Below are 26,710 nucleotides of genomic sequence, written 5' to 3' on the forward strand. Positions count from 1 at the left end.
TTGGATCATGAGGTGATGGGCTAAGGATGACCAGAACAGTGTGCCAGAGGAAGTCTAGGGTATGATGACCTTTGAGCTGTCATCTTGATCTGGCCTGCCAAACTCTAGATCTCCTCTATGTGAAAGCATAACAAACTTTCATTTTGTTTAAGCCAAACATGGAAGTGGAAAAAGCCAGTTTAGTGATTTCTGTCATTTGCACAAGTGTCCCTCCTCCGGTTTGTCATTCTGTTTCTGTCCGGTTTTATTTCATCTTACAATACTGCAGTTGTTTATATTTCCTAGAACCTGCACTGCATGTTTGAAACTAGCAAGCAGCAAACACCATTTCTTTGTCATAGACTGGTTATTGGTACTATCTAACAAGTTCACACTAAGTCCTTTGTAGGTGACTCTGATTAAAGGTCAGGAGACCACATGTAAGCTCTACAAATAACCTCAAGTTTTGAATTTTATGATTTAAAAGGTTAGGCCCCACCTCAGCTTTCTCTTATCTGACCATTGATCTAATACCACATCATTTTTATTTTTCCAAATGGTATATTATCCCACTTGATGGTTCACTGCAGATGTCTACTGAATTTATGCATAATAACATGTAAAACATTCTGCTGTATACAATGAGTTCACAGATGAATCATAAAGGTTTTGTTCTTTAAGAAGAAAGTAATCAGTTGATTGAATGGAGATAAACTCCGTGGGGGTACAAATAGGGAATGGATTTATTTTCTCTAACCTTCAAACATTTCCCTGGTGGTCCAGTGGCTAAGACTTTGTGCTCCCAGTGCAGGGGGCCTGGGTTTTGATCCCTGGCCGGGGAACTAAAATCCACAAGCTACAACTAAGACTCAGTGCAGCTAAATAAACAAAGAAATAACCTTCAAACATGGATTTTCTCATTACAAATAACTTCAGATAGTCCCTATAGTTTTTTAGTCACTTAGGGTATTTAAGGCTTACTTTCAGGTATTAAAAGACAATACAGTTTAGTCTAACTTAAAACCTTACATCTAATTCTCTAACCCAGTTGCATCTAATCTCACATGTAATTCACAGTTTCCCATGGCCTACCCCACTCCCAGCCCAGACCTGATCCAAGGCTCAGGCATCCACAAGTGGGCATGAGCCGTGAGGTGTGATCTTTTTATCACTCTGTCTTTACTCTCTACCCATTAAGTACAGAGTAATCTCAGCCCATTCTAATCTCTGTCCTTGTTTCCTGCCATGTGCCCTCTTCAGGCCCATTGGCCTCCTTTCCATCCCTATTAAACATGTTTCTGCCAAGGGCCTCTGAGTTTCCTGTTTCTCTGCTTCACTCTTCCCCCAGCCATCTGCATGGCTTGCTCCACGACTCTCAGGCCTTTTCTCAAATGTCTGCTTATCAGTGAGGTGGCCCTGACTCCTCTATCCCACACCTATCACTTCCCTACTCTGCTTTGCATTTCTCATCTCACCATCTGATAAATTCCACTTCCACTGGGAAGTGAGGTGCCTGTCTCTTCTCCTGCAGACACCTCCCATCTTTATGAGGCAGGGCAGGAGATCGAGTACCTGTCTCTGAGTATGAGAAGAGGAGGAAGAAAAGCCAGAACACTGTCTCCTTTGAATTTCTGTTCTCCTTGACTTTCTTCAACCAACTTTCACAATTTGGTCTTGTCATTTAGAAGCTGGAAGTGAGAGTTTCCTAGATACTGGATCGATCTGTCTTTTTTTACTGAGTCTGCATGGATGTGGCAGGCACTCTCTTTAGAATGCAGCGGCAGTTGTCTCATTATTCTCAGCTTTGGGGCTTCAGCTCAAGTACAGAGATGAAAAGTAAAACTTCATTCAATGTGCTGTTAACTAAAACCTTCTCACAATCTAATGTGTAGTGATTGCCACAAAGAGAACGTTTGAATTTGAGGTAATCATTGTGATATGAGTAGATGCCTCCATGGATTCAGGATGTTCGATTTTTTGGAAATAGGAACCTAGGTGTTTGCACATTTTGGAAGCAATTAAAACTGGTTATACAGTGAGATTGCCCCTGGATCCAGCCCTGCCTGGACTTTTTATATGAGTCAGTTATTTTCCTTTTTTTTCCTCTTAAGCCAGGTGACTTGGCTTTTCATCACTTGCCACCCAGCAGTCCTGGCTGTCACCATGCCATCTCTTGCCTTAAACTGCTGCCTGTGTGTTGTCATCAGAGTCGCTACACTCCTGGCATATTTTCTCAAGCTGCACTTTTCCTTTTCCCAGGGACTACTGATAATTGAAAGGATTTATTAAGGTCCCACTCTGGGATTCTCCTGGCCTCTGAGCACAATAGAAGAAATATTGTCAGTAACTATTTTGACAAATCCAGTAATGTTATGTTTGGATGCATAGTTGTGTTTGCAATTCTGAATGCTATTGCTCTACATATGGCTGAAGAAAATATTTTCTTATTGATTTTCCATAATAATCCAACATAGTAGGCTCGTATTCTTTGTAATTATCATTTGCATTAGTTAGTCTTTAGGTGAAGTATTCAAACATCTTTAAGTTATTAATCTTTTGTATTCAAATGTTATATGAGGGCTTCCCTGGGGGCTCAATGGTAAAGAATCCACCTGTAATGCAGGAGATGTAGGTTCTATCCCTGGGTCAGGAAGATCCCCTAAAAAAGGAAATGTCAACCCACTTCAGTATTCTTGCCTGCGAAATCCCATGGGTGGAGAAGCTACAGACCATGGAGTCACAAAAGAGTTGGACACAACTTAGTATCTAAACAACAATGAGTTATATACCTAACTCCAAAGGTACTAAAATCCATTAAGGAACCTAAAGTCCTTTAACATTCATTCATTCTCCCTAGTGCCAGAGACATATTCCTCTAATAAAGAGACTTATAAAGTAATATATAACACAGTCAATGTGGTTTACATCTTTGAGAAGTTTTAGCAGTGCTACTGTTGGGAGAATTAATTTTCTGAAAGAAATCTGAAATTATTCAGAGTGTGAGAAAATCAGGGTGTGATTTTATACACCCACCAAAGTTCTAACTTTAATTTCCTGTTCTTGGTATGAAAATAAAATGTTTATGAGAAGAAATACCAAAAATTTAGAGGGAATTTGAAATCAAATTTATCGTAGATTCACCCAAAAGAAAGAACTTTGAGCTCCAGATAACATAAACTACTATACAGGGTTTGGTTATGCTTCCTTCTTCTGATAGGGATGTGGAAACAATAGATTCCTAAAAAAGAAAAAAAAAAGGAAAATACTAGGGGGTAGGATTGGTAAAATAAGACCCAGTACCTTTTTACTGTAAAAGAAAAGCTGATCTCAAATTCTTATGTCTGCTTGTTTATAAATTAATTCATTACACAAATGTTTATTACAAGTTTACTACATACCAGACGCTATGGTGAGTTTTCATCCTACAAGTTCAGTTCAGTTCAGTCGATCAGTCGTGTCCAACTCTTTGCGACCCCATGAGTTGCAGCACGCCAGGCCTCCCTGTCCATCACCAGCTCCCGGAGTTCACTCAGACTCACGTCCATTGAGTCGGTGATGCCCTCCAGCCATCTCATCCTCTGTCGTCCCCTTCTCCCCCTGCCCCCAATCCCTCCCAGCATCAGAGTCTTTTCCAGTGAGTCAACTCTTTGCATGAGGTGGCCAAAGTACTGGAGTTTCAGCTTTGCATCATTCCTTCCAAAGAACACCCAGAGCTGATCTCCTTTAGGATGGACTGGTTGGATCTCCTTGCAGTCAAAGGGACTCTCAAGAGTCTTCTCCAACACTACAGTTCAAAAGCATCAATTCTTTGGCACTCAGCTTTCTTCAGAGTCCAACTCTCACATCCATACATGACCACTGGAAAAACCATAGCCTTGACTAGATGGACCTTTGTTGGCAAAGTAATGTCTCTGCTTTTGAATATGCTATCTAGGTTGCAAGTTAGACAGATCATGAAATAGATGACGATAGTCATCTGTGATGATGGTGAGGGAATGAGGGAGTTCCTGTGGGACTCTGGAATAAGAGCAGGTGAGCCGGTGAAGGCAGTGACCAGAGAAACCTCATGAGATGTAGTTTGACCTGAGACTTGAAGCCTGAGTATGAGTTTACCTGGTGGCTAGGGAAGGGTGTTTTAGAAAACACATGCAAACTAAAGTGTGTCTGAGGATTCCCAGGTAGGTTATGATGGAGGGTGTGTAAGATGGGAGAGGCCTGAACAATGAAACAAAGGTGGATGTCTTGTTATTCTTTAGGGTTTGGAATTGTCTTAAAGGCCCTGGGGAGTGGCCAAGGGATGTTAATCTAGGGAGGAACATTACCATGTTTGCATTTTAAAAGGCTTTGTGGAGGGTTTTCCTAAGGAGAAAGCTAATGAGCTCCCCATACCTACAAGAGAGAGAATAAGAGGGGAAAAGCTGAGATGAATGGATTGAATCCTCACAAGAAAGAGTTCGATCAGACAGAGAATTTGACCCTGTAGATGATTAGACAGATGTTGTGAAGACCTGAAGATCTTTTATAAAGCATGGTCATCTTTCACATTTTATTTTTTAGTTTTTACATTTTTTATGTATATGTTTTTGGCCACACTGCACAGCATGTGGGATCTTAGTTCCCCAACCAGGGTGGGAACCTGTGCCCCTGGCAGTGGAAGCAGAGTCTTAACCACTGAATTCTCTACATTTTAAAATGTGTCTGGTTGAGGCAAGATGTTAGATATGCTGAGATTTCCTAAAATATGTTCTTTAGAAGAGTTGCTGATAGATGTTTCATGAACAGAAAACAGAATTTTAGTGCTTTCCGAAAGTTTGGCTTGGTCACACTTGAAGAGGCCTATCTAATTACTGTGGGACTTTTACAGCCTTTAACATGCTATGCCTTGTGTCTTTGACTGGGACTTGGATTCAGGGTTTCCAAACTTTATTGATCACGGGACCTCTATGATCTTCTCTTCCAAAGAGCACACTTGGTAAAATACTGAACCAGATACATTTGATTCTGTTACTAAGATTTTCCCCTGAGGTTCTGAAATCTTAAAAAGTATTTAAGACCTGGAATTACTTTTCCAGAGTGTTTATCCATTACAAATGAGTGATCTTACAGTTGTCAAGCAAGTCTGTCAAAATTGAATAATAACTAGTCAATGACTACTTTTTAGATTCCTTATTTTATGATATAATTGGATAAAATATGAACATAACTAGAATCCTAAGGGCCAACTTAGACAATTCAGGAAACCAAAAATATACTCATTTCAAATAATTAAAAGAAGATAGGGGATAAGCTGTCCCTTATCCCTCTATATGAAGATATTCTCTGATAATTTAAAACTCAGAAAGGGAGTTAGAATTCTAATGTGCAGTTTAAACAAAGAGAGATGGAATTTTGGAGTCATCTACAGAATGATGTGCTTCCCTGGTGGCTCAGTGGTAAAAGAATCCACCTGCAATGCAGGAGACACGAGTTCGTTCCCTGAGTCGAGAAGATTCTCTGTAGAAGGAAAAGGCAACCCACTCCAGTTTTCTTGCCTGGGAGGAGCCTCGTGGGCTCTAGTCTGAGGGATTGCAAAGGAATTGGACATGACTTAGTGACTAAATAACAACAACAACAGAACGTTTCCATTGGGAATGTGACATTAGGTTGGCAGGCATGAGATTAGGGATATTCAAAAATACGTCTGAAAAATAGATATTCTAGTGATTTAATCTAACCCTTGAATTGCAAATAGACTTTAACTTAGATGTCAATTCCAATTAGTTGCAGTGTTGTTTGAAGTGTTAGGTTCTGAAGAGTTGAGAGTCTCCATGTAGTTGGATAAACATGGTGACTGATGAGCAGTGTATGCCTTGTGTGGGGAAAGAGAGAGTGAGGCTCCCCATCCTTGCAGTTGCCATTCCCCTTTGAAGTCATACTTGGAGGTGTTAGGTAGATAGAATAGAGAAAAGAAGTCCAAAATGGCGGTGGCTAAAAGACAAGGAAGGTCTGAGGACCACAGTGAAGACTTCAGGCAGAACAAACAGAACAAACAGCACTCCTGGCTAAGCCCAATTTGCATAGGGCAGGCCCAGGTGGAGGAAAAAAAACATAAAAGGAGGAGCCAAAGCACTTTCTCATGGACTCTCTCTCCCGTGTGCGTGCGCTCCTTTCTCTCTCTCTCTCTCTCTCTCTCTCTCACTCTCACTCTCCTGCTATCTTCTAAATAAAAATGGAGCTGTAACACTGATTTGCCTAAGAGCTGTAGCACGGTTTGTCCAAGACCCAAGACCTGTGACGCGCCGAGGGCTTTAATGTCCGTCACTCCAAATCTTTGTTGTGATGAGACAAAGAACCGAGGAACATACACTCGCATGACAGAGGTATGTAAGTCATAAAGTGTTCTGGTGAGGTGGATTGGGTAAGAAACAACTATTTGAGACATTTAGGTTATTTAAAAATGATTTAGAAGATCTTGTCAGGTCACTCAAAATGTACTCGACCTAGGTTAGAAAAGAGAACTTTGCGGAAATGCAGTACAACAATGGACCCCCGTAGAAAGGAGTCCTTGACAAGGAAGTTCAAATCTTTCAGCACATAAAGTGTAAGGACTCAAATTTAGTATAGTGTCAATATGAGAATTTCTGTTGGAGCCTACGTGATTAGTCTTTTCTGTGAGTACATTGAGTTCATATTCATTATTATCTTTTGCCAAGCAAGACTAAATCCGTCACAAAATTCTCAATATAAAGAACTTTCTTTCCTTTAGCAAATGAGGCCTCTGTTTTCCATAGGGATCCCAGAGTCCCTGCAATGGACAACACTGTCAAAAGGAAGGAGACTTCCCTGGGAATAGATAGGGAAAACAGTAGTATGTCCTTGTTGATTGTGCAGTCCCGGCAAATCCTGGCCCAGTCTCCCATGGTGGGGGGCCCTCGGCCTGTTGGCGGACAAGCTGCCGCCCAAGTAGAGTGACGCACCCCGTGAGTCAGGGCCACTTGCAACTTCACACCCGGCTTCCTGCCCAAATCCCTGCCGATTCTGTTTCTTAGCCAAATGACATCAAGAACAACTTGAGGAAAATATAAAGAAAGTTATGCCCTTTTGAGACAGTTTATTTCCAATAGTGTCTAGCCTGTGGCTTAAATTCTGGACTTGAAATTAGGAAAACAGAGTACAGATTAGACAAAGTCAGAAGTGGAAATTTCTCTGTGCCATTCCCATCGTGAACAGGCACTGCCGCAGAACTCTGATGATTCAGTTTCCCTGGGTCTCAGTGTCCTCATATTCTCAATTGGGATGAGAAGAAGCCTGGAGGTGGAGACAGTGAAGAAAGCAATTTTCATATTTCATAAATTCTAGATAATTTATCTAAAGAATTCCCTGCTTTCTCCAGACAACAGCCAATCCCATCATGAGATCAGCAGTGAGATGACCCCACAAACTGGATGGAATAGAGGGAACCCCCACCACCCCACCCCTCCCAGTGGCTGCAGGAAATCTCCAAGGTTTGTCAAACAAGTGATTTGAAACTTCTGTGATCTCTCTGGCTACATTATGGTTTCAGATATTGCCAGTGCCTGTGGCTCTTGAGATGGGTATCATCATGAGTTGGTACCTCATTCCGCACTTATCATAGTCCACTTTACAACACTGCCCACAGAGGTCTGGATCATGTGGCCCCAGGTGACTATTTACTGGTGCTACTGCAGGTGTCCTTTCCCTAGGAATAGATATACATTTCTGAGAATCAGGCTGTAAACAATCCAATTGCATTCAAAGTCACCTTTTTCCTTCGGAAGACTTGTGTACAGGGTTGTGTATAGACTGGCATAGGCTTCCCAGGTGGCTCAGTGGTAAAAATCCTCCTGCCAATGACTTGGGTTCGATCCCTGGGTTGGGAAGATCCCCTGAAGAAAGGAATGGCAACCCACTCCAGTATTCTTGCCTGGAAGATTCCATGGACAGAGGAGCCTGGTGGGCTACAGTCCACGGGGTCGCAGAGTTGGACACGACTGAGTGAGTGAGCACACACTTGCACATAGATTGGCATAGCACTTCTTTTGTGATTGTTGTTGTTCAGTCGCTAAGTCATGTCCGACTCTTTGGAAAACTCAGCAGTAGCCACAGGACTGCAAAAGATAATTTTCATTCCAATCCCAAAGAAAGGCAATGCTAAAGAATGTTCAAACTCTCATACAAAATCAGGCTACTTTGGTCAGATATTGTTCATTATAAGGTGAGAGAACAAAATATCTGACCAAAGTAGCCTGACTTTTTTTGTCAAGAGAAGGCTGACTTCATTTTTATTTTTTGTTGCAATGAAGGTGCGTCCCAGGTGGCACTAGTGGTAAGGAACCTCCTTGCCAAGACAGGAAACATAAGAGATGTGGGTTCAATCCCTGGGTTAGGAAGATCCCCTGGAGAAGGAAATGGCAACCCACTCCAGTACTCTTGCCTGGAAAATCCCATGGGGTCGCAAAGAGTTGGACATGACTGAAGCAACTTAGCACATTGCAATTAAGTGTGCTTAGATGCATGTCTGTGCAATGTGACTCCTTAATTCAAGTTGAGGTTAAGTCGAGAGAGAAGGCTTGGAGCCTTCTAGTGTCTTTCTTCCCTTTGTTCTGTCTCTCCAGAAATCTGTGGACCACAGGTGTTTACCCCTGGAGCAGACACACCAAGGTTATATGCCCAGTGAGGCTTTGCTTTCAATTTCTTTTGTAAAGTGGTTGAAGGGTCTCTGGTTGGGAAAGAGAATGTGGGAAAACAACCGACAACCAAGGGCCAGGCCGCTGCAGCGTTCTCTTCAGTAAACCGGGGTTATAAGAGGACACATGGGAGCTCAGGATTTGAACACTGATTCTGTTCAAACAATCCCTGTCTAGGAACCCCTCTAAAGTCTTTATACGTGTACAGATATGTACACACACACACAATTACGTGATGGGCACCCTGGTTGAAGACCACTGCCTTAACTCCCCATATTCACCCCAACTGGAAAATCTGGTTGCTCTTCTAAACTGAGTACTGCAAGTTTGTTGACTGTTTGCAATGTACCAGTCAACTTAGTTACCAAAGTTTATCTTCCTGAAAACCTTGCCATGGGTAATTAATTGTGCCATCCAAAGTCACGTAGCAAAAGACTCAGGAACCAGACTGAGCTTCTCTTAGTGCTTCCTTCCTCCCCCAACTGCCCTGAAGTCATTCTTAGTAAACGAGACTTGGTCAGCTGAGTATTTGAATTAAGGGAAGGATTAAAAAGGAATCCTCGACCTCTGTAGACTATTTCTGATCAAAGTCCTCATATTCCACCAGCCCCCAGGTAATGTCTGGTCACCTGGTTTTGCCTTCAGCAAGAATCCTGTTTAGCCAGAACCCATTATATTTGCTCTTAGTACTTTTTCATTCACCCCCCACCCCCACCCCCACCCCCACTCTGTTCCTTAGCTTTTCTTTGTGATTCGAGCCCATCTCTCTTCCCTACTTAAAAAAAAAAAAAAACTTTAATTTTTTAGTAGTAGCCCTCCTTGAATAAAGTCTTCTTTACTGTCTTTAAAGAGGGTCAAGAATAAATTTTAACACTTCAGTAGGGCTTTAGATAACCTTTTGAAGCAGTCTGATTTACTTAGAGAATTCTACATAATAATATGGGCTGGTAAAGAGCCCTCCTGCCAGTGCAGGAGACACAAAAGACATGAGTTTGATCCCTGGGTCAGGAAGATCCTCTGGAGAAGAAAATGTATTAATTAGATATTATAATTCATAAAAAAATGACTTGTTAATCCATAGAACAGGTTTCTAAGGTCTTTTTGAAATTTACCAAGTAGTAATATAAAAGATTCAACAGCTCTTAGTTTTTATTGAAAAAAAAAGATAAACTATCTCCAAATTACTCCTAAATATTATAAAAATAATTTCCCTTTAAAAATAACTGGCCAAGAATCCAGAAGAAGCTCTTTTCCCCCCCAGACTTTAAATTTTTTATTTTGTATTGGGGTATAGCCAATTAACAATGTTGTGGTAGGTTTAGGTGAACAGGGAAGGGACTCAGCCACACATATGTGTATCCATTCTCCACTAAACCCCCCTCCCATCCAGGTGGCACATAACATTGAGCAGAGTTCCATGTACTATACAATAGGTCCTTGTTGGTTATCCATTTTAAATATCACACTGTGTACATGTCCATCCCAAACTCCCTAACTGTCGCTTCCCCTACCCCACAGCAACCATAAGTTTGTTTTCCAAATCTGCGAGTCTTTTCTGTTTTGTAAGTTTGTTTGTATCATTTCTTTTTAGATTCCGCATATAAGGGATGTCATATGATATTTCTCCTCTGCCTGACTTCACTCAGTACCACACCTCAAGAGGTCCATCCATGTTGCTGCAAATGGCATTACTTCATTCTTTTTAATGGCTGAGTAATAGCCTGTTGTGTATATGTACCACATCTTCCTTTCCATTTGCCTGTCGCTGGGCATGTAGGTTGCTTCTGTGTCTCGGCTGTTGTAAACAGTGCTGCGGTGAATGTTGGAGTGCATGTATCCTTTTGGATCATGTTTCAGAAAAACCTTTCAGACTCTCCCTACTTTTTGCTTTTATTTTCTCTTTTATCAGTTATTTTATTTGTTTAACTTTGGCCGTAAGAAATCTGTTTTTACTTTGAAATTAAAGACACTCATTTTTGTCTTTGAATTTTTTAACAATATAGTTATGTAGAAGTATAGCTTATTTTTGATGTCTCAGGCTAACTTGACAATTTATAGTTTTTTGTTAATTAACAATGATTAGTTTTACTGCCTCTATCCTGTTGGATACAAAAGCAATAGTACTTAATTATAGTCTAGTTTCCCCCTTTTAAAATTCTTGTTTATTTTTTTTCTAACCAAAAATTGAGATATAACTCACATAGGCATAACCATTTTAAAGTGTACAATCAGTAGCTTTTGGCACACTAACTTTCTTTCAAGATAGCCACCGCTTTTTTTCTTTTTAGTTTTTTTGGCCACACTGAGCAGCACATTGGATTTTAGTTCCCGGACCAGGGATCAAACCCACATCCCCTGTGCTGGAAGCACAGAAGTCTTAACTATTGGACCACCAGGGAAGTCCAGGGTCACCTGTTTAAAGCACAGACTTCTACCCTGGTTCTTCCAGTTTACATATGAATGGCTTTTCTGTTCTTGAAGCACAGAGCCCAGCATGATGCCAGGCAATTTACTGGTCCTCAACAGACATTTGTTGAGTGAATAAAAGAACTGAAATGTCTGCCTTTGGTTACTGAGCTACTCTTGAGCAAGCTCAGAAATTTAAAGCGTTGAAAGATTTCAACATCCCCTTGAACATAATGATTCGCTGCTGTTGATTCTTCATCTTGACCCCTTTTTGTGAACCCCACTGGCAAACAGAGTACAGACAAAGGTTACTACCCTCACTAAAGTTACATGCAAATCTGGGTGTTGAAAATGTCCATAGTAAAATGGTGGCTGTCACTCACATTTCTTTAGTCATATTTCTGTTACATACCTCTTTACAGGTTTAAAAAATTTTCTTTGCCATTATAGATGTATCTCATCATGGAACTTGGGCCTGCAAAACACCAAGCAGCTTTCAGCGTGGAGTCTGCCAATCCACTTTGAGAGTGTGTATGTGTGTATGCAACTGCTTGCTCCTTCCTCTCCCAGGACCCCTCCCGGAAGTCAGAGCCTGTGGACAATGGGGTCTTCAGTGTTTGCTGAAGACAGATCAAAGCCATGGAATTCAGTTTATAGTGTATAATGGATGAGGCAGACAGGTGCCCTGAAAGAAGAAAATATTTTGTGTTTTGAAATAGTTTCGAAGTGTTGGATTTATTTTTATTTTGTTTTCATTGGTTTATTTTTAAAAGCCAAATCATGAGTCTATATGGAAAATGTGTGTGGTTTAAAAAACACTTCCTGAAAGAAATCAGCAATAGGGACTTTCAGTTTTCATTTTCATGTCAAGTTCAACACAGTAAACATGTTCTATTGAAGCGAAGATGCACATAGAGCTTTCTTCCCACAATTACGTCCCTTTAGGACAGCCTGGCTCAGCGTTAAGGAATCTGCCGGGAGATGTGGGCTCGATCCTTAGGTTGGGAAGGTCCCCTGGAGAAGGAAAAGGCAACCCACTCCAGTATTATTGCCTGGGAAATCCCATAAACTGAGGAGCCTGGCAGACTACAGTACATGGGGTTGCTAAGAGTTGGACACTGAGCAGCTGAGCGCATACATGGCACAGCTGGGTGTTAGCTCTTAACTCCCTCTCTAGGGGTTAAGTGTTCTATGAGATCCTGCAGCACCTAGCCGAGTCACAGCAGAAGGTGGGACCCTCATGAATTAGAGCACACAGGTACATATCCTGACCCTGAGGGAGGAGTACCTCTATAGGAAATCGTTAAAGCTTCTAATTAATTCAAATTAATTGATTTAATTTTACAGTTTAAAAATTGCATGTATAATCCACCTGCCAATGCAGGAGATACAGGAGACCCAGATTTGATTTCTGGGTCCAGAAGATCCCCTGGAGGAGGAAATGGCAACCCAGTCCAGTATTCCTGCCTGGGAAATCCCATGGACAGAGGAACCTGGTGGTCCATGGGGTCGCAAAAGAGTTGGACACAACTTAGTGACCGAGCACACATACTAATCAAGCAAAGAATCCTTTGTGAAACACTGATTTTCGGGCTACCTCACCTCTTGCCTCTTGGATTGTTGTCATTGTATCCTAACTGGTGTATCTACCTCTGTTCTCAGGGTGCTTGAATACAAATTAGAATGGCCAGATAAAATACAGAGTGCCAAGTTAAATGTGAATTCCAGACAAACGGAAGGAATTCTTAGTCTAGGTTCGTCCCCAAATATTTGGTACATTTTGCCTCCAAATATTACATGGGATGACTGTAACATATGATGGAATGACATCATGAAATCTTTTAAAAATTCTATTAGTACTGACTGTGGCATATGATGGAATGATTTAAAATGAAATCTTTTAAAAATTCTTTCCATCTGTCAGTGCTGACTGCTTCAGATCTCAGCACCCAGCCTCATCATGTGCTCTTCCCTGCTTTATATTAATTTATTTTGCATATTTATTTTCCTTATTATCTATATCTTTCCACTAGGAGGTAAGACTTTTGGTGATAGGGAATTTTTTCACAACTAAGTTCCCAGCATCTACAATAGTGCTTGGTAGGTGCTCAACACATTTATTTGCTGACTAAATGAAAAAGTGAAAGTGTTTGTCACTCAGTTGTGTCTGGCTCTTTGTGACCCCATGGACTGTAGCCCACCAGGCTCCTCTGTCCATTCTCCAGGCAAGAATATTAGAGAGGGTTTCCATTCCCTTCTCCAGGGGATCTTCCAACCCAGGGATCCAACCCCAGGTCTCCTACATTGTAGGAAGATTCTTTACTGTCTGAGCCACCAGGAAATCCCATACATCCTGTATATCCACATTCACACCCCATTGTCTTACAGGAGAAGATGCACATTCTGTTCATCAGTGTACCAACCGTATTACCTGGAGCACAATAGAGATTCAAAAATTGATTTTTGAATCACTTCAAAAGTGATAGCAATGGAGAAGGAATAATGTGTATTGCTTTAAAATTGATTTTGTTTGTATTCATCAAGTTTATAACCCTGACATTACCATTCTATACAAGAAAAATGACCATTGTATTCACTTGTTTACTGGAACAAATGTTAGGCTTACATTGTTTGCAAACACTAAAAAATTGGAGGGGCCTGTTATGTGGGAGCATTGTGGGAAAAGAATTTTGTTGGTTTCAGAGTAGTGACTTTGCTGCACACAGTCCGCCTTTTTGCTTTCATCATAATCAGATAGAAGGTTGGCGCACAGTACCTGATTGAAAACCTTTAGGACCAGCTATATTCAAGATTCAGACTTTCCATCCCAGGTTTTATTAATAGAAGGTAGAATGTGCTTCCGTACTGATTACATACTCAGCAGACTCAGGCAGACTTGACCAACCATGTCAATACTTCTGCAGAGAGATGTCTGGATAGTCATGCGGGGTAGGAGACAGACAATGAACAGCCCACATAGGTTCTGTTTAGGTTTCTCTACAAAAATGACTTTGATGCCAAAAGCATGGAAAAAGTTGGTGTTTTTCTGCCTTGGAGGTGTTATTATTGCTGGATGGTAATCCTCATGTTTGTATGACCCCAAGGACTGCTGGCTTCAGGAAAGTTCCCCTTTCTGTTCTGAGTTCCAGCTCCAGTGATAGAATAAATGATACATGCTTCTAATTGAATGGCAATTCAGTGTCACCCAGTAAACCAGTCGTTTAATTTTGAATGATTTAATCTATATTGTTGTTTAGTTGTTAAGCTGTGTCTGACTCTTGCAACTCCGTGGACTGTATTCTGCTGGGCTCCTCTGTCCATGGGATTTTCCAGGCAAGAATACTGGATTGGGTTGCCATTTCCTCCTCCAGGGGATCTTTCTGACCCAGGGATCAAACCTGTGTCTTCTGCATGGGCAGATGGATTCTTTACTACAGAGCCACCAGGGAAGATGATTTATTCTATAAATACAAATAATTCAAGCAAATAGATGCAATAAAGAAAATGTCCTTTTATATTCAATATCCTAGAAACATGGCTAAAGAACATGGTTACATCATTAGTTGTTCAGAAATCAGGGTTTTCATTTAGTTGCTTCTAATTTGAAATCCTTAAGGCAGAGATTCTTAAAGTTTAGTGTTCAGGCTCTATAGCAGGAGTCGGCAAATTTTTTCCATAAAGGGTCAGATAGTAGTAGATACTTTCGACTTTGTGCGTTGCATATCTTCTCTGTATGTGAGTGTGTTATTTTTCATACCTCTGCCCCACCAACTCCATTTTCTGCCCAGAGAAAACTGCCTGACCCTGAAATTGTCAACACGTTAGGATAAAACTGTCAAAGAAAAATCCTGTTGTCATTTGAATTTATAAAATGTTTTGTAGGAGTTACCCTTGATCACACAACCACTTTTCTCACTTTCATGGATGATAATGAAATCATTTGTTGCTGGTGAGAAAACAGCTTCTCAACGTAAAGGCACTCCTTGAAAGAGGTTCATCTCCAGAGGGAGATGGCCCGCATGAAGACAGTGCAGGCAGCGAGGGGCTGGGTGATGTCAAGCCTGCCTCCTGCGTTCCAGATGACCTTCTCTAGGACACTGTTTAGGTATCCTCTGTTGGACCCATAACATCTAACTAAACAAACAAAATTCTGATTTTTTTTCACTTATTAAAAGTTAACTGCTAGCTTGGGATATTTGTGTTAAAGGGAAGTTTTAAAAATAAAAAATATTTCCGTTAAAGAAGTTAAATGTTACTCAGGAACAATAGCTAACATTGTTCCATCTGCTGTTTTAAAGCACTTTACATCAGTTCTTTAGGGTAATCCTCACCACAACCCTGTAAAACACGCATTGTTAGAAAACTAAGTCTTAGAGCAAATGACTTGACCAAGGTTGCCTAGACAGTGTCAGAACTGAGCTTCTAACCCAGATCTACAAAGTCAGCCTTATACTCTAGAATGTTATAGATATGGCCTTGTAAATATATCTAAAATTTTTTGTGTGAGAAGAGCAAAGTCCTGCTGCTTATGCCTTGATGTCTTTTTTCTTTTTATATTAATTTTAATTGGAGTATAATTGCTTTACAGTGTTTTGTTAGTTTCTACTACAGCAAAAGCCTTGATGTCTTTTGTAGATCATTTTATGAGAAAAATTTAAGAATTGGTTTTGCATGTAGTGCAATTGATGCCATTCATTTTGTCTAAGGAATGATGGATGACATAACTTTTTCTTTTTTTAGGGACACTGGCTCTTTTCTTTATAGCATAATCTTCTAGCAGATTTTTGCTGACTTTTCTCACATGTGGTTTTTAAAAAATTAACTTGAATTTTGTCACAAAGGTGCTTTTTCTAAGAGAAAGTTAAAACCCTTCTGATCATTTTTCCCATCCTAAGCCTCTAAGACAGTTGTAAGAAGGTTTGAAGCTTCCTTAATATGCATGAAAGGCAGTAAGGAAGTAGAAGGGGAAGGGAAGTCACTCAGTCGTGTCCGACTCTTTGCGACCTCATGGACTGTAGCTTAACAGGCTCCTCTGCCCATGGGATTTTCCAGGCAAGAATACTGGAGTGGGTTGCCATTCCCTTCTCCAGAAGGAAATAGAAAATAGTTGTTAATTTAGTACCTATGGTATGACTAGTAGTCTTTTCTCAGTCCCAGGTGGCACTAGTGATAAAAAAAACCCACCTGCCAATGCAGGAGAGGTTAAAAGACTTGGGTTTGATCACTGGGTCAGGAAGATCCCCGGGAGGAGGGCACGGCAACACATTCCAGTGTTCCTACCTGGAGAACCCCATGGACAGGCGCCTGGGGGAGTGGCCATGGAGTCACAAGACTCCATGACTGAAGCGACTTAGCAAAGGCTTTACATTTCTTATTCTCTAGGTTTTCTGTATCTAAAGTAGAGAAGACACATTAGTCCTAATTATTTTAAGCTCATTGAAATCTTTGAGAGTCTGTATTTTATCATTAGTGCATGGGCTAAAGCCTATTTTTCTCATTCTAGAACTAAAGACTGGCTGACCCTAGAATAGAAAAGTAATAAACATCCCTATGGAGACTTTCCCCTGGGAGAGGAGGTAAGAGGCTACATCATAAAGGTAATACAGTAATAAATACCCTGTTGGAGAAAGTGATGAAAGAGAAAGAAAGATCAGCTCTGTTCCTTTTGCCTTTTGTGCCTAATACAGGGGACTCCAGGTATCAAACCCAGCAGAAGGTATTCTCTAGCCAGACCTCCTTTTGCAGAGACAAATGGCTTAAGTTTTGCTGCTGATTTCTACTTCTTGATTTATCAATTCTGGGCAATATGTACTGACTTCTTGCTGTAAAGGATGAGAAGAATTCTTGTAGAAACTTCTATCTAAATTAATGTGTTTTGTCTCCTGATATTTGTAACCTCTAGTATTATATTCAGTTTTAGTGGTTGCCTTTAATGACTAGACAATATAGTTGACTTCTGTTTTCAGACTGGCTTTTAGATGTACCTGTTGACTGCTTTCCTAGGAAAGTTGAGGAAATTAGCAAAGGTATTCATTTTCTACTTTTTCCCTCCAAATTTTCCTTAGTTACATTTTTATTTTTATATGGCTGTGGTTTACATTAATAACATGTTTCATTGTCTGCTGGCATGTCTATCAGCTCCTGATTACCCTCAGGATAAAGTCCAAATTCTGTCCTATAGTGAATAAAGTCTTTACTCACCTGGCCCCCATCCTATCTCATCTGAGTACAGGAGTTCTCACCATCCTCAAGGCAACATAGGTTTTTATATCTCTGGGACTTTGCACATGTTATTGACTCTAACTTGGAAACTCCAACTGCTTTTCTTTCTGACAAATTTCTGCTCATGCTTCAAGACCCAGCTCCCATGGACCCTTTCTTAGAAGCCTTCCTGCTTCCCATTTTCTGGAGTGGTCAATCCTATGGGTCTCTGTAGCTCTCTTCAGCCCCATTCCAGCACTTTGATATTAATCTGTGATTTTGGGTTCATGCATCTGCTTTCTCTTCTTGAATATATGAACGTTAGTTTTGTGTATTCCATTTCTATGTCTCTGGTATCCAGGGTGGTTTTCTCACACAGAATGAATTAATACACAGAAAAGAAAAAGGTTTAACCCTAAAACAAATACATTTGGGATATTTCTGCTTTCCTAAATCAGTTTTGGAAGAAGGCAATGGCACCCCACTCCAGTACTCTTGCCTGGAAAATCCCATGGACTGAGGAACCTGGTGGGCTGCAGTCCATGAGGTCGCTAAGAGTCAGGCATGACAGAGAGACTTCACTTTCACTTTCATGCATTGGAGAAGGAAATGGCAACCCACTCCAGTGTTCTTGCCTGGAGAATCCCAGGGACAGGGGAGCCTGCTGGGCTGCCGTCTATGGGGTTGCGCAGAGTCGGACATGACTGGAGTGACTTAGCAAATCAGTTTTATTCAGCAAAGTGGTCCTTTCCTGATCTGGTTTGTATTTTTCCTTATTTGAAAATCTTATCTACCTCCCTGGAGTGGGAATAATTGAAGGAGAAAATAATTTCTGCCTGTATTGCTGATAAATACTGATCTTTGCTACACTGAGTTCAAAAGTGAGGAAGGACAAGAGAAACATGCATCAGAACATGGCTTTTCATCAGCATATACCATTTTAGAAATTGAATGGCAGAACAGAGGGAGGGTAATATTACTTTGAAAGAGTGTTTATTATCAAGGGCTGTAAATAAAAATAATTTGTCTTTCATCCTTACTTTTTTTTTCTTATATTAATACTAAGTCAAGTGAAAAAAATCATTAAATGTACATATGAGAAGAGAATCAATTCCCAGAAGTGTTATTTATTAATAACAACTCCTTAGAAACTACTACAACTCTATGATCTGTTTTGAGTAAACACAGCATGTGGCCACAGGTTCAGTTGAATTGGCACAATTTCAGTTCTTTGTTGACTAGAATCAGCTCACTGATTCTCATCTCTTGTTAGATTTTTGTTATGCTCTTAACTCCTACTGACATAAAATTGATTAAAGCCAATGGTGAAAACATGCTAATGAATTAAGCTCCTAGATATACTTATAGTTCTGTATGTCCAGAAACAATATGTTTTTTTTTTTTTTTAGAGGAAGGTATTTATTTAAGCAGTACATGAACATACACCAGTGAATATAAAACTTGTAAAAGGAAGAAGTGAAGTGTGAAGACCTGGAGCTTTACTGCCTGAGTTCAAACTCTGGCTCTCTCTTGCTTTCTGTATGCATAACTTTGAGCAAGTTACAGAACTTCTCAGAGAAGGAAATGGCAACCCACTCCAGTACTCTTGCCTGGAGAATCCCAGGGACGGGGAAGCCTGGTGGGCTGCCGTCTATGGGGTCGCACAGAGTCGGACACGACTGAAGCGACTTAGCAGCAGCAGTAGCAGCATACAACTTCTCTGAGATTCTTCTGTTATCTGTCAAATGGAAAATGCTAATGTGACTTAACACATATGACCTTCGAACAGTCTAGCACTTCATAAACGCACAGCAACTACTAGTAATTTTTATTTTTGTTTGAAAGAATACAGAAGAAAAAGCAAACAGTCGTTTCCCTATGGTGGTCACTACTAACCACTTGGGGTGTGTCCTCCCAGGGCATTAAATGTGTAGTTATAACCAAGAAAATAGTGTTGCACGAGGAGTGTGAGTGCTACGTTAACAATGACTCGGTTCAACAAAACCCAAGTATGTACTTCACCGAGAGTTTTTCTAAGGAAATTTACTGCAGAAGCCTAGTTTCTTTCTATATTACTTGCTGATTTTTCAGTAATGAGGAATATGCTAGAAGGTAATACAAGGCGATATAGTTCACAGATCAAATGTATGCACTGTCATTATGAACTCATTTTTCATGACAAACATTCTGGGCAAACAGACAAACTGTGAGTCTGGGTCTCTCTTTAACTTCATATGTATGTATATAATATGTTAAAAATTGGCCTTCTATGATGTCTGTTTCTGCTCATTGAGAGGAAAGCTGTTGCTTAGCAACCAGTTGTTTCTGCTTGACTGATGTGTAAAATGGAAAGCTGTGCAAATCAGAAGGCAAATAACTGTGTCTATTAGGAGTGAAGAGTTACTGGTTTTAGCAACTAAGTTGGCTCCCAACTTAGTTTATATTTCTTTGTGTAGAAAAGATGAAATATGAGATAGAAGCTGTATCATGGTATTTACTAATTATTTTTAGAGAACACAGTATATATGAAAAAGGAATATTTGAAGACTATTAAAAATTACCTACATTTTGAAGTATATGGTTAAAATTTCAGAAAGATAATATTTATATCAGAACAAAAAGGGAGAAAACTAGAACCCATACACTGAATTCTCAAGTTATAGCCAACAAAAAACTGTGTTAATATCCTGTGAAACTGTGAAACATGATTTTACATATATTTTCTTCATTCATTTAGGCTTTAAACAAAAATTATTCACTAGGAAAAGAGAGGTTAGGTTATGTGGTGATAAGATATTCTGTGGCAAGGAGAGTACCTTGGCTGCTGCTAACAAAAACTGACCCTGGCCAAGTGAAACTAAAGAGTATTTATTGAAGCAAAGTGGTGGTACTGGTGGTGCTCAGAACTGATGTAGTATTGGAGAGCAGGACTTGAAAACAGGTTGGGAACTCCAGAAAACTTCCTGTGATCTGAACCATTGCTGTTTCCTTTGTCTCTCAAGTTTCAAAAACCCGGGGGTGGGGTTGTGAGGGTGGAGGTGGTGAGCAGCTGCCTGGTTGACTCTTCACTCCACCTGCTCCTTGGCTGAGATGGCTGGGTGGGATGGAGACAGGGAAGGGTCTGGTCTTCTCAACTTCCTTGGAGGTGTACATCTGGATTTATGGGATGGATCACTGCTCAGTGGTTTTTTTTCCCAAAAGGAAATCTGGGTGCTGTTGGGAAGAAAGAAATGGATACTAAAGACGTATATGTAGATGGATACACACACACACACACACACACACACATATTTAGTGTAAGACTTACAGTGAGTGTCTTGAATCTTAACTAAACTCATCTGTGACAAACTGCTTCTTTCTTTTCATGTTCCTTACCTCTAAAGTGGATATAGAAATATAATACTTTATGTGTTTACTAGGTAAAATAAAATTTATTGTTTAGCTGGTGGTATCTAGATCATTTTGCAGAGGTGCTATGTAAAAGTAAAGTTATAATTTATAAAAACTGAGTGTTTGCATATCTTTATCTGCAACTTATATAGAGTTAAATTTTATAATTTAAGTGCTTTATTCATCTTTATAAAATCTGTGAACATCAAGAAAGAAATCTGTGTAATCATAAAGTCTACATAATCATGAAGGTTAAGAAAGATATAAAATTAAACCAAAGTCATTGAGTCTAACTTTTTTTATACAGTGTGGAAGCAAGTCAAAAAGGCAAGAAGCCAAGTGATTCTTTGTACATAACTGGGTTTTTGACCTAAAGAAATAGTTCATTAGATAGTGAAAGAGTTCATCCATAGTTCTGTGGCAGCATATTTTGGCTCTCATTTACTTGACTGTCAACACATTGTCCTTTAACCTAAAAAGTCTCTGTTACTATTTGAATCTGCCACTTGGACTATTTCAGCAGTGATCAGTGAAAATAAATGAACAAGTTCTCCAAATCTTCACTCTGTATTAGGCTACTAGGTCAGCTCCTGAAACAAAGGTCAAAATAACAGTCACAAACAAGATAGAAGTTTCTTTCTCACAGAATAGTCAAATTTAAATAGACTATGGCTCATTAGGTAGTTCAATGCTGCAAGGGGTAACACTTTTTCTATCTAGTTGCTCCGCCACCCTCAACATGAAGTTTCCATCTGGTGGTCTAATATGACTGCTCCCACAGCTACTACATGTCTGCTTTCCAACCAGTGGAAAGTGGAGAAGGGTAGAGGGTAGGGCATACATCCCTCCAGCTTACTTGTATTGTCCAGAACCTATCACATGACCACACTTAGCTGCAAGAAAAGTGGGCAGCATAGCTCTTAGTTGGGTGACTAACTTCTATTTTTATGGAAGGGTAAAGTGGAAGTTTTCTGCCATACCATCTCATGACAAACTCATTACTGCCTTGTGCTAAAACAGAAAATGTCTATATTAAAAAATAACGGTAGCAACCCAAATGTCTATCCAAAGAAATAAACACTGGAGCAAATTAAGTAATACTGTAAAGTAATGAGTAAAATTCCTATAGTGTGCATTCTCTACATACAAATTAAATTGTTGTCTTTCAAACCATCAGTTAATATATATTGTATTACAGAAGTAATTAACCTACTGGGACCCCCGAGTTCTGATATCCTCAGAAGGTGGGTGATTAAGGGCACCTTTAAGTGTAATTCTGCTACTTTCAGGCTCCTTGTATCATTGGCATGTTGCTGAAATCCTATACAAGTTTTCCAAATGATTCTCAGAGAACTATGTGGCCTTATAATGAAACCCTTAAAAATATACATTCCCTTTGACTCAGGAATTTTACTTTTGGGAGTTTGTCCTAAAGAGAACAATGAGGGTGCAGAAGAAGATTCGTCTATAAGGATATTTATTGCAAATTTTTTTGTTGTAGAGAAAATTAGAAATAACCTAAATGTCCTCAGAAAGGGACATATATCATATCCATACAAGAGAATAACAGGCTGCCTTCAGAAATGATAGATGGAGAAATTTATTTAATGATATGAAAAGTTGCTCACACATATCGTTAAATGAAATATACAGATTTGAACACAGTATACACAGTCTTATCCAAAGTTTATAAATTAAAACTATAAATCTTCAAGAAGCCACACCAAAATATGAAAAGTGATTACATGTTTCTGGGTGGTGGTACTAGAGGTCATTATTGTTTTATTCTTTCTGCCTCTTTGTAGTTTTGAAATTAGGAAAGAAAAGAACACTTATCATTTGTATAATCACAGGGTTTTTGTTTTTGTTTTTAACACAGGAAGAAATGAAAAGCTGTGTTCTCTTAACTCCGAGCCAGATTGAGAATGGTGTGGGAAGACAGAGGTTCTCCCAGCCTGACCTCCAGGGAGACTTTTACTCTGGAGACAGTCCTTCCCTAAAGCCTCTATGAAAGTTTCATTACCCGGGCAGCAGTCACATTTACCACAGACAGGGTCAGATTTTAAATGACCCTGATACTAAGAGCATGGATAGTGCTCTATAAGTAATGAAAGAGGCTGTAGGTTTTTAAGGAGTGATAAGGATAATTTCTCTTGGTCTTTCATTCCTGGTCCCTGAGCACAAAATCCAGTTATCTTTGACACCACCCCTTCCATCCAATATTTGGCCATATTCTGACAATTTACTTCCACAGATCTGCACTCTAGGGAATCATAAACATTTCCCTTTTCTTTACCAGCTGAGCCACCAGGGAAGCAAATGAACCGCCTGCAATGCGGAAGACCTGGGTTCGATCCCTGGGTTGGGATGATCCCCTGGAGAAGGGAAGGGCTACCCACTTCAGTATTCTGGCCTAAAGAATTCCATGGACTGTATAGTCCATGGGGTTTCAAAAAGCTGGACACGACTGAACAACTTTCACTTCACTTTTCACTTTCAAAGGAAAAGGATGTTTTTCTTCCATCAGTCCATCTCAAGATTTTGTATATTAATAGATGCTTGGAAAACCATTGTGAAATGAATACAAGAATGACCAGGTGGATAAGATAATAAAGAAAAGGGAAATGTTTATGATGCCCTAAAGTACAGATCTGTGGAAGTAAATTGACAGGATATGGCCAAAGATTGGATGGAAGAGGTGTGGTGTCAAAGATAATTCTGGATTTTGTGCTCATGGACCAGGAATGAAAGACTAAGAGAAATTGGAAGTTAGAAAGATTAGCTTTTAGTTTTGAAATGTAATATTAATTTTTAGATGATGGTGTGTGCTGTGCTTAGTCACTCAGTATCAGGCTCTTTGCAACCCCATGGACTGTAGCTGCCAGGCTCCTCTGTCCATGGGATTCTCCAGGCAAGAATACTGGAGTGGGTTGCCATGTCCTCCTCCAGGGGATCTTCCCCACCCAGGGATTGAATCCAGGTCTCCCACATTGCAGGTGGATTCTTTACCGTCTGAGCCACCAGGGAAGCCCATGAATATTGAAACTAAATGTTGGCAGTCCATGAATAATGAGACATCTAACATAAAGTTGGAAGTGAGAGTTTGGAAATCCAGAAAGAGATCAGAGATATTTATAGAGAATTAATAATTATGCATAGGATGGTTGAAATTTGGGGGCAGGTGCTTAGGAAGAAGAATTAAGAGCATTAAACTGACCTACCTTTGGGAGGAATGAGCACAAAAGACAGCTGGGAAAGCAAGCAGAGACTGACTATGAGGAGGGAACTTCTGCTCAAGCTTCACATGCTGGAGTTGGCTCCCCTCAGGTGATTCCACATCTTATTCACACTCTATTGCCAAACTCTTTCATAGTGAACTGAAAATTAAGTGCTAATGGGGAAAATTTCAAACATATCCAAAAAAATGAAAATATAAAAAATGTGATGTACTGATTACCCTCTGTATCAGTCAGTGCTCAAAAAGTTAAGCAGAACTACTAAGACATGTGTGAACGTGAGTATGTGTGTCTAAATACACATTATGTGTGTGTGCTTGTACATATGCAATTGTTCCTTTGTGGAACCTGGTTTATCAGTTGCTGTAAGACTGTTCCCCTTGATTGATTGCTGGAATTTGAACTGCACAGAGCAGGTGATCGCAAGGGAAAGATGAGTCCAAAGTGGGAGAGAGTAAGAACCTGCTGGAGTTGGAAACTTCGAGGACAGGCTGCAACTCACCTTGCCTCGGACCTTGGTTTGTTGTGTCCAACAGAAGTCAGGGCCCTTCAACATAGAGCTCCACACCTTGCTGTGGAGTTGGAGAGGCTCAAGGAAGTTCTAGGAGTAGGCGGTACAGTTTTAGGCCATGCCAGGGTGGTGCACCGATAGAGAAAGACAATATGCTTGGCCATAAAAGTGGCTGTAGCTTTACTTTCAGTCCCCAAATTCCAAACAAGAATGTCTCTTATGGCCCACCCTAACCAGAAACATAGAGGAATGGAATTGTGAAACGTGTAGGCCAGTCTGGTCAAGTTATCACATTGCAAAGCCACTGTACCTAATTTCAACCATTTTTATCCCGCGGCAAGGCTTGTTTCATCTATTCCTCCATGTGCTTCCTGTCCTCTATCTATCTTCTTGTTTTTTTTTTTTCTTTTGGAAAAAAATCCTAGGCAGCATATAATTTTATCTTCTAACCATGTTGTACTTTAAAAGTTCAGATTTTTTTTGTCTCACTGTATGAGCCTCTTGAGGAAAGAATCCTTACCTTATTTAACTTACACTTCATATATATAGGTATCTTATAAATACTTATTGACTGAATGATTTATGATTTTTTTATGTGACAGAGTAGAAGACTAGAAAGAGCTGATATTTTAAGGCAGTCTTTGTCCTGAGGAGCTCAGTTCAAGAGTTGCCACTCCCTAATGTTTTCAAGTCCTTTCTCTCATGGCTCTAGGTAGAAATACCCACTCCTCCTTTGTCCCCACTGGTGTGTTGTGTATATACTTCTACCACAGTACCCATACATTTTATTTTTAATGCATTAACATATCTTTCCCCTTCCATTAGCTTTTTATTTTTTTTTTTTTTCTTCCCACCCTCTCCCTCTCCCACAGAGTCCATAAGACTGTTCTATACATCAGTGTCTCTTTTGCTGTCTCGTATACAGGGTTATCGTTACCATCTTTCTAAATTCCATATATATGTGTTAGTATACTGTATTTATGTTTTTCCTTCTGGCTTACTCAGCCATTAAAAAGAATACATTTGAATCAGTTCTAATGAGGTGGATGAAACTGGAGCCTATTATACAGAGTGAAGTAAGCCATTAGCTTTTTAAATGACAGAACTGGGCTATTTGACCTTTCTGGGCTTTATCTTTTTAAACTATCAAAAGTGAAACTAATAATATTGGCCTCCCTCATCAAGATTCCTGTGAAAATTTCTCCTGAAAAGTTGAACTCTTCTCTTTTAATTGTTCTACTATTATGTATAACAATGAGTTATACATAATTTTCCATTATACCTAGTACCTTCAAGGACAGTACATGGTCTAATATACACAGAGGGTTAGAAATTCTCATCAGGACAATGGAGGTTCTACTTTTCTTACAAGAGTTATTAAAGGATTACGTGTCCTTCTACCATTCACATAGGCTGTTAGTCAGGACTCTTGACTACAAGAGACAGAATCTAACTTGAAGCAGTGTCAGCAAAAATGGCAACCATATTAGCTCATATAATGTAACTGCCAGGAAGGCAGGAACCACAGACTGTGAAAGTCTCTTACTTGGAAGAAATGTTCAAAGGGGTTTGGGGAGCTGCAAAGAATCTAGCTGGGATCTATAGGCATGAGTTAAAATCATATGTTGGAGGCCCTTGAGTGCCAGGCTGAGGAGTATGCACTAATACATTCTATACTTTCTCTTGCTGAAACCAATGGGAGCGTCAAATGAGTCCATGGAAGAACAATTTTGTTCTCTGGAAATGTCTAACTACAGAGCTCTAATACAGAGAAGATTAAGCACAGCAGACTTTATAAGAGAAAGAGGTGTCAGTTGCACTGTTTCTGTCAACGTATCCAATGTTAGAATGTGCCTAGTTTAGTTCAATCACTCAGTCGTGTCCGACTCTTTGCAATCCCATGGACTGCAAAACGCCAGGCCTCCCTGTCTATCAACAACTCCCGGAGCTTGCTCAAACTCATGTCCATAGAGTTGGTGATGCCATCCAACCATCTCATCCTCTGTTGTCCCCTTCTCTTCCTGCCTTCAATCTTTCCCAGCATCAGGGTCTTTTCCCAGTATTGGAGTTTCAGCTTCAACATCAGTCCTTCCAATGAATATTCAGGACTGATTTCCTTTAGGATGGACTGGTTGAATCTCCTTGCAGTTCAAGGGACTCTCAAGAGTCTTCTCCAATACCACAGTTCAAAAATATCAGTTCTTCAGTGCTCAGCTTTCTTTATAGAATGTGCACAAAAGACATACAAAAAGTTGACAACAAAAATGGGAAAATTAAACGTGAATATAATTTTTAAAGCA

This window comes from Bos indicus x Bos taurus, chromosome 16 (assembly GCF_003369695.1).
Source record: "Bos indicus x Bos taurus breed Angus x Brahman F1 hybrid chromosome 16, Bos_hybrid_MaternalHap_v2.0, whole genome shotgun sequence".
Classification (NCBI taxonomy): Eukaryota; Metazoa; Chordata; class Mammalia; order Artiodactyla; family Bovidae; genus Bos; species Bos indicus x Bos taurus.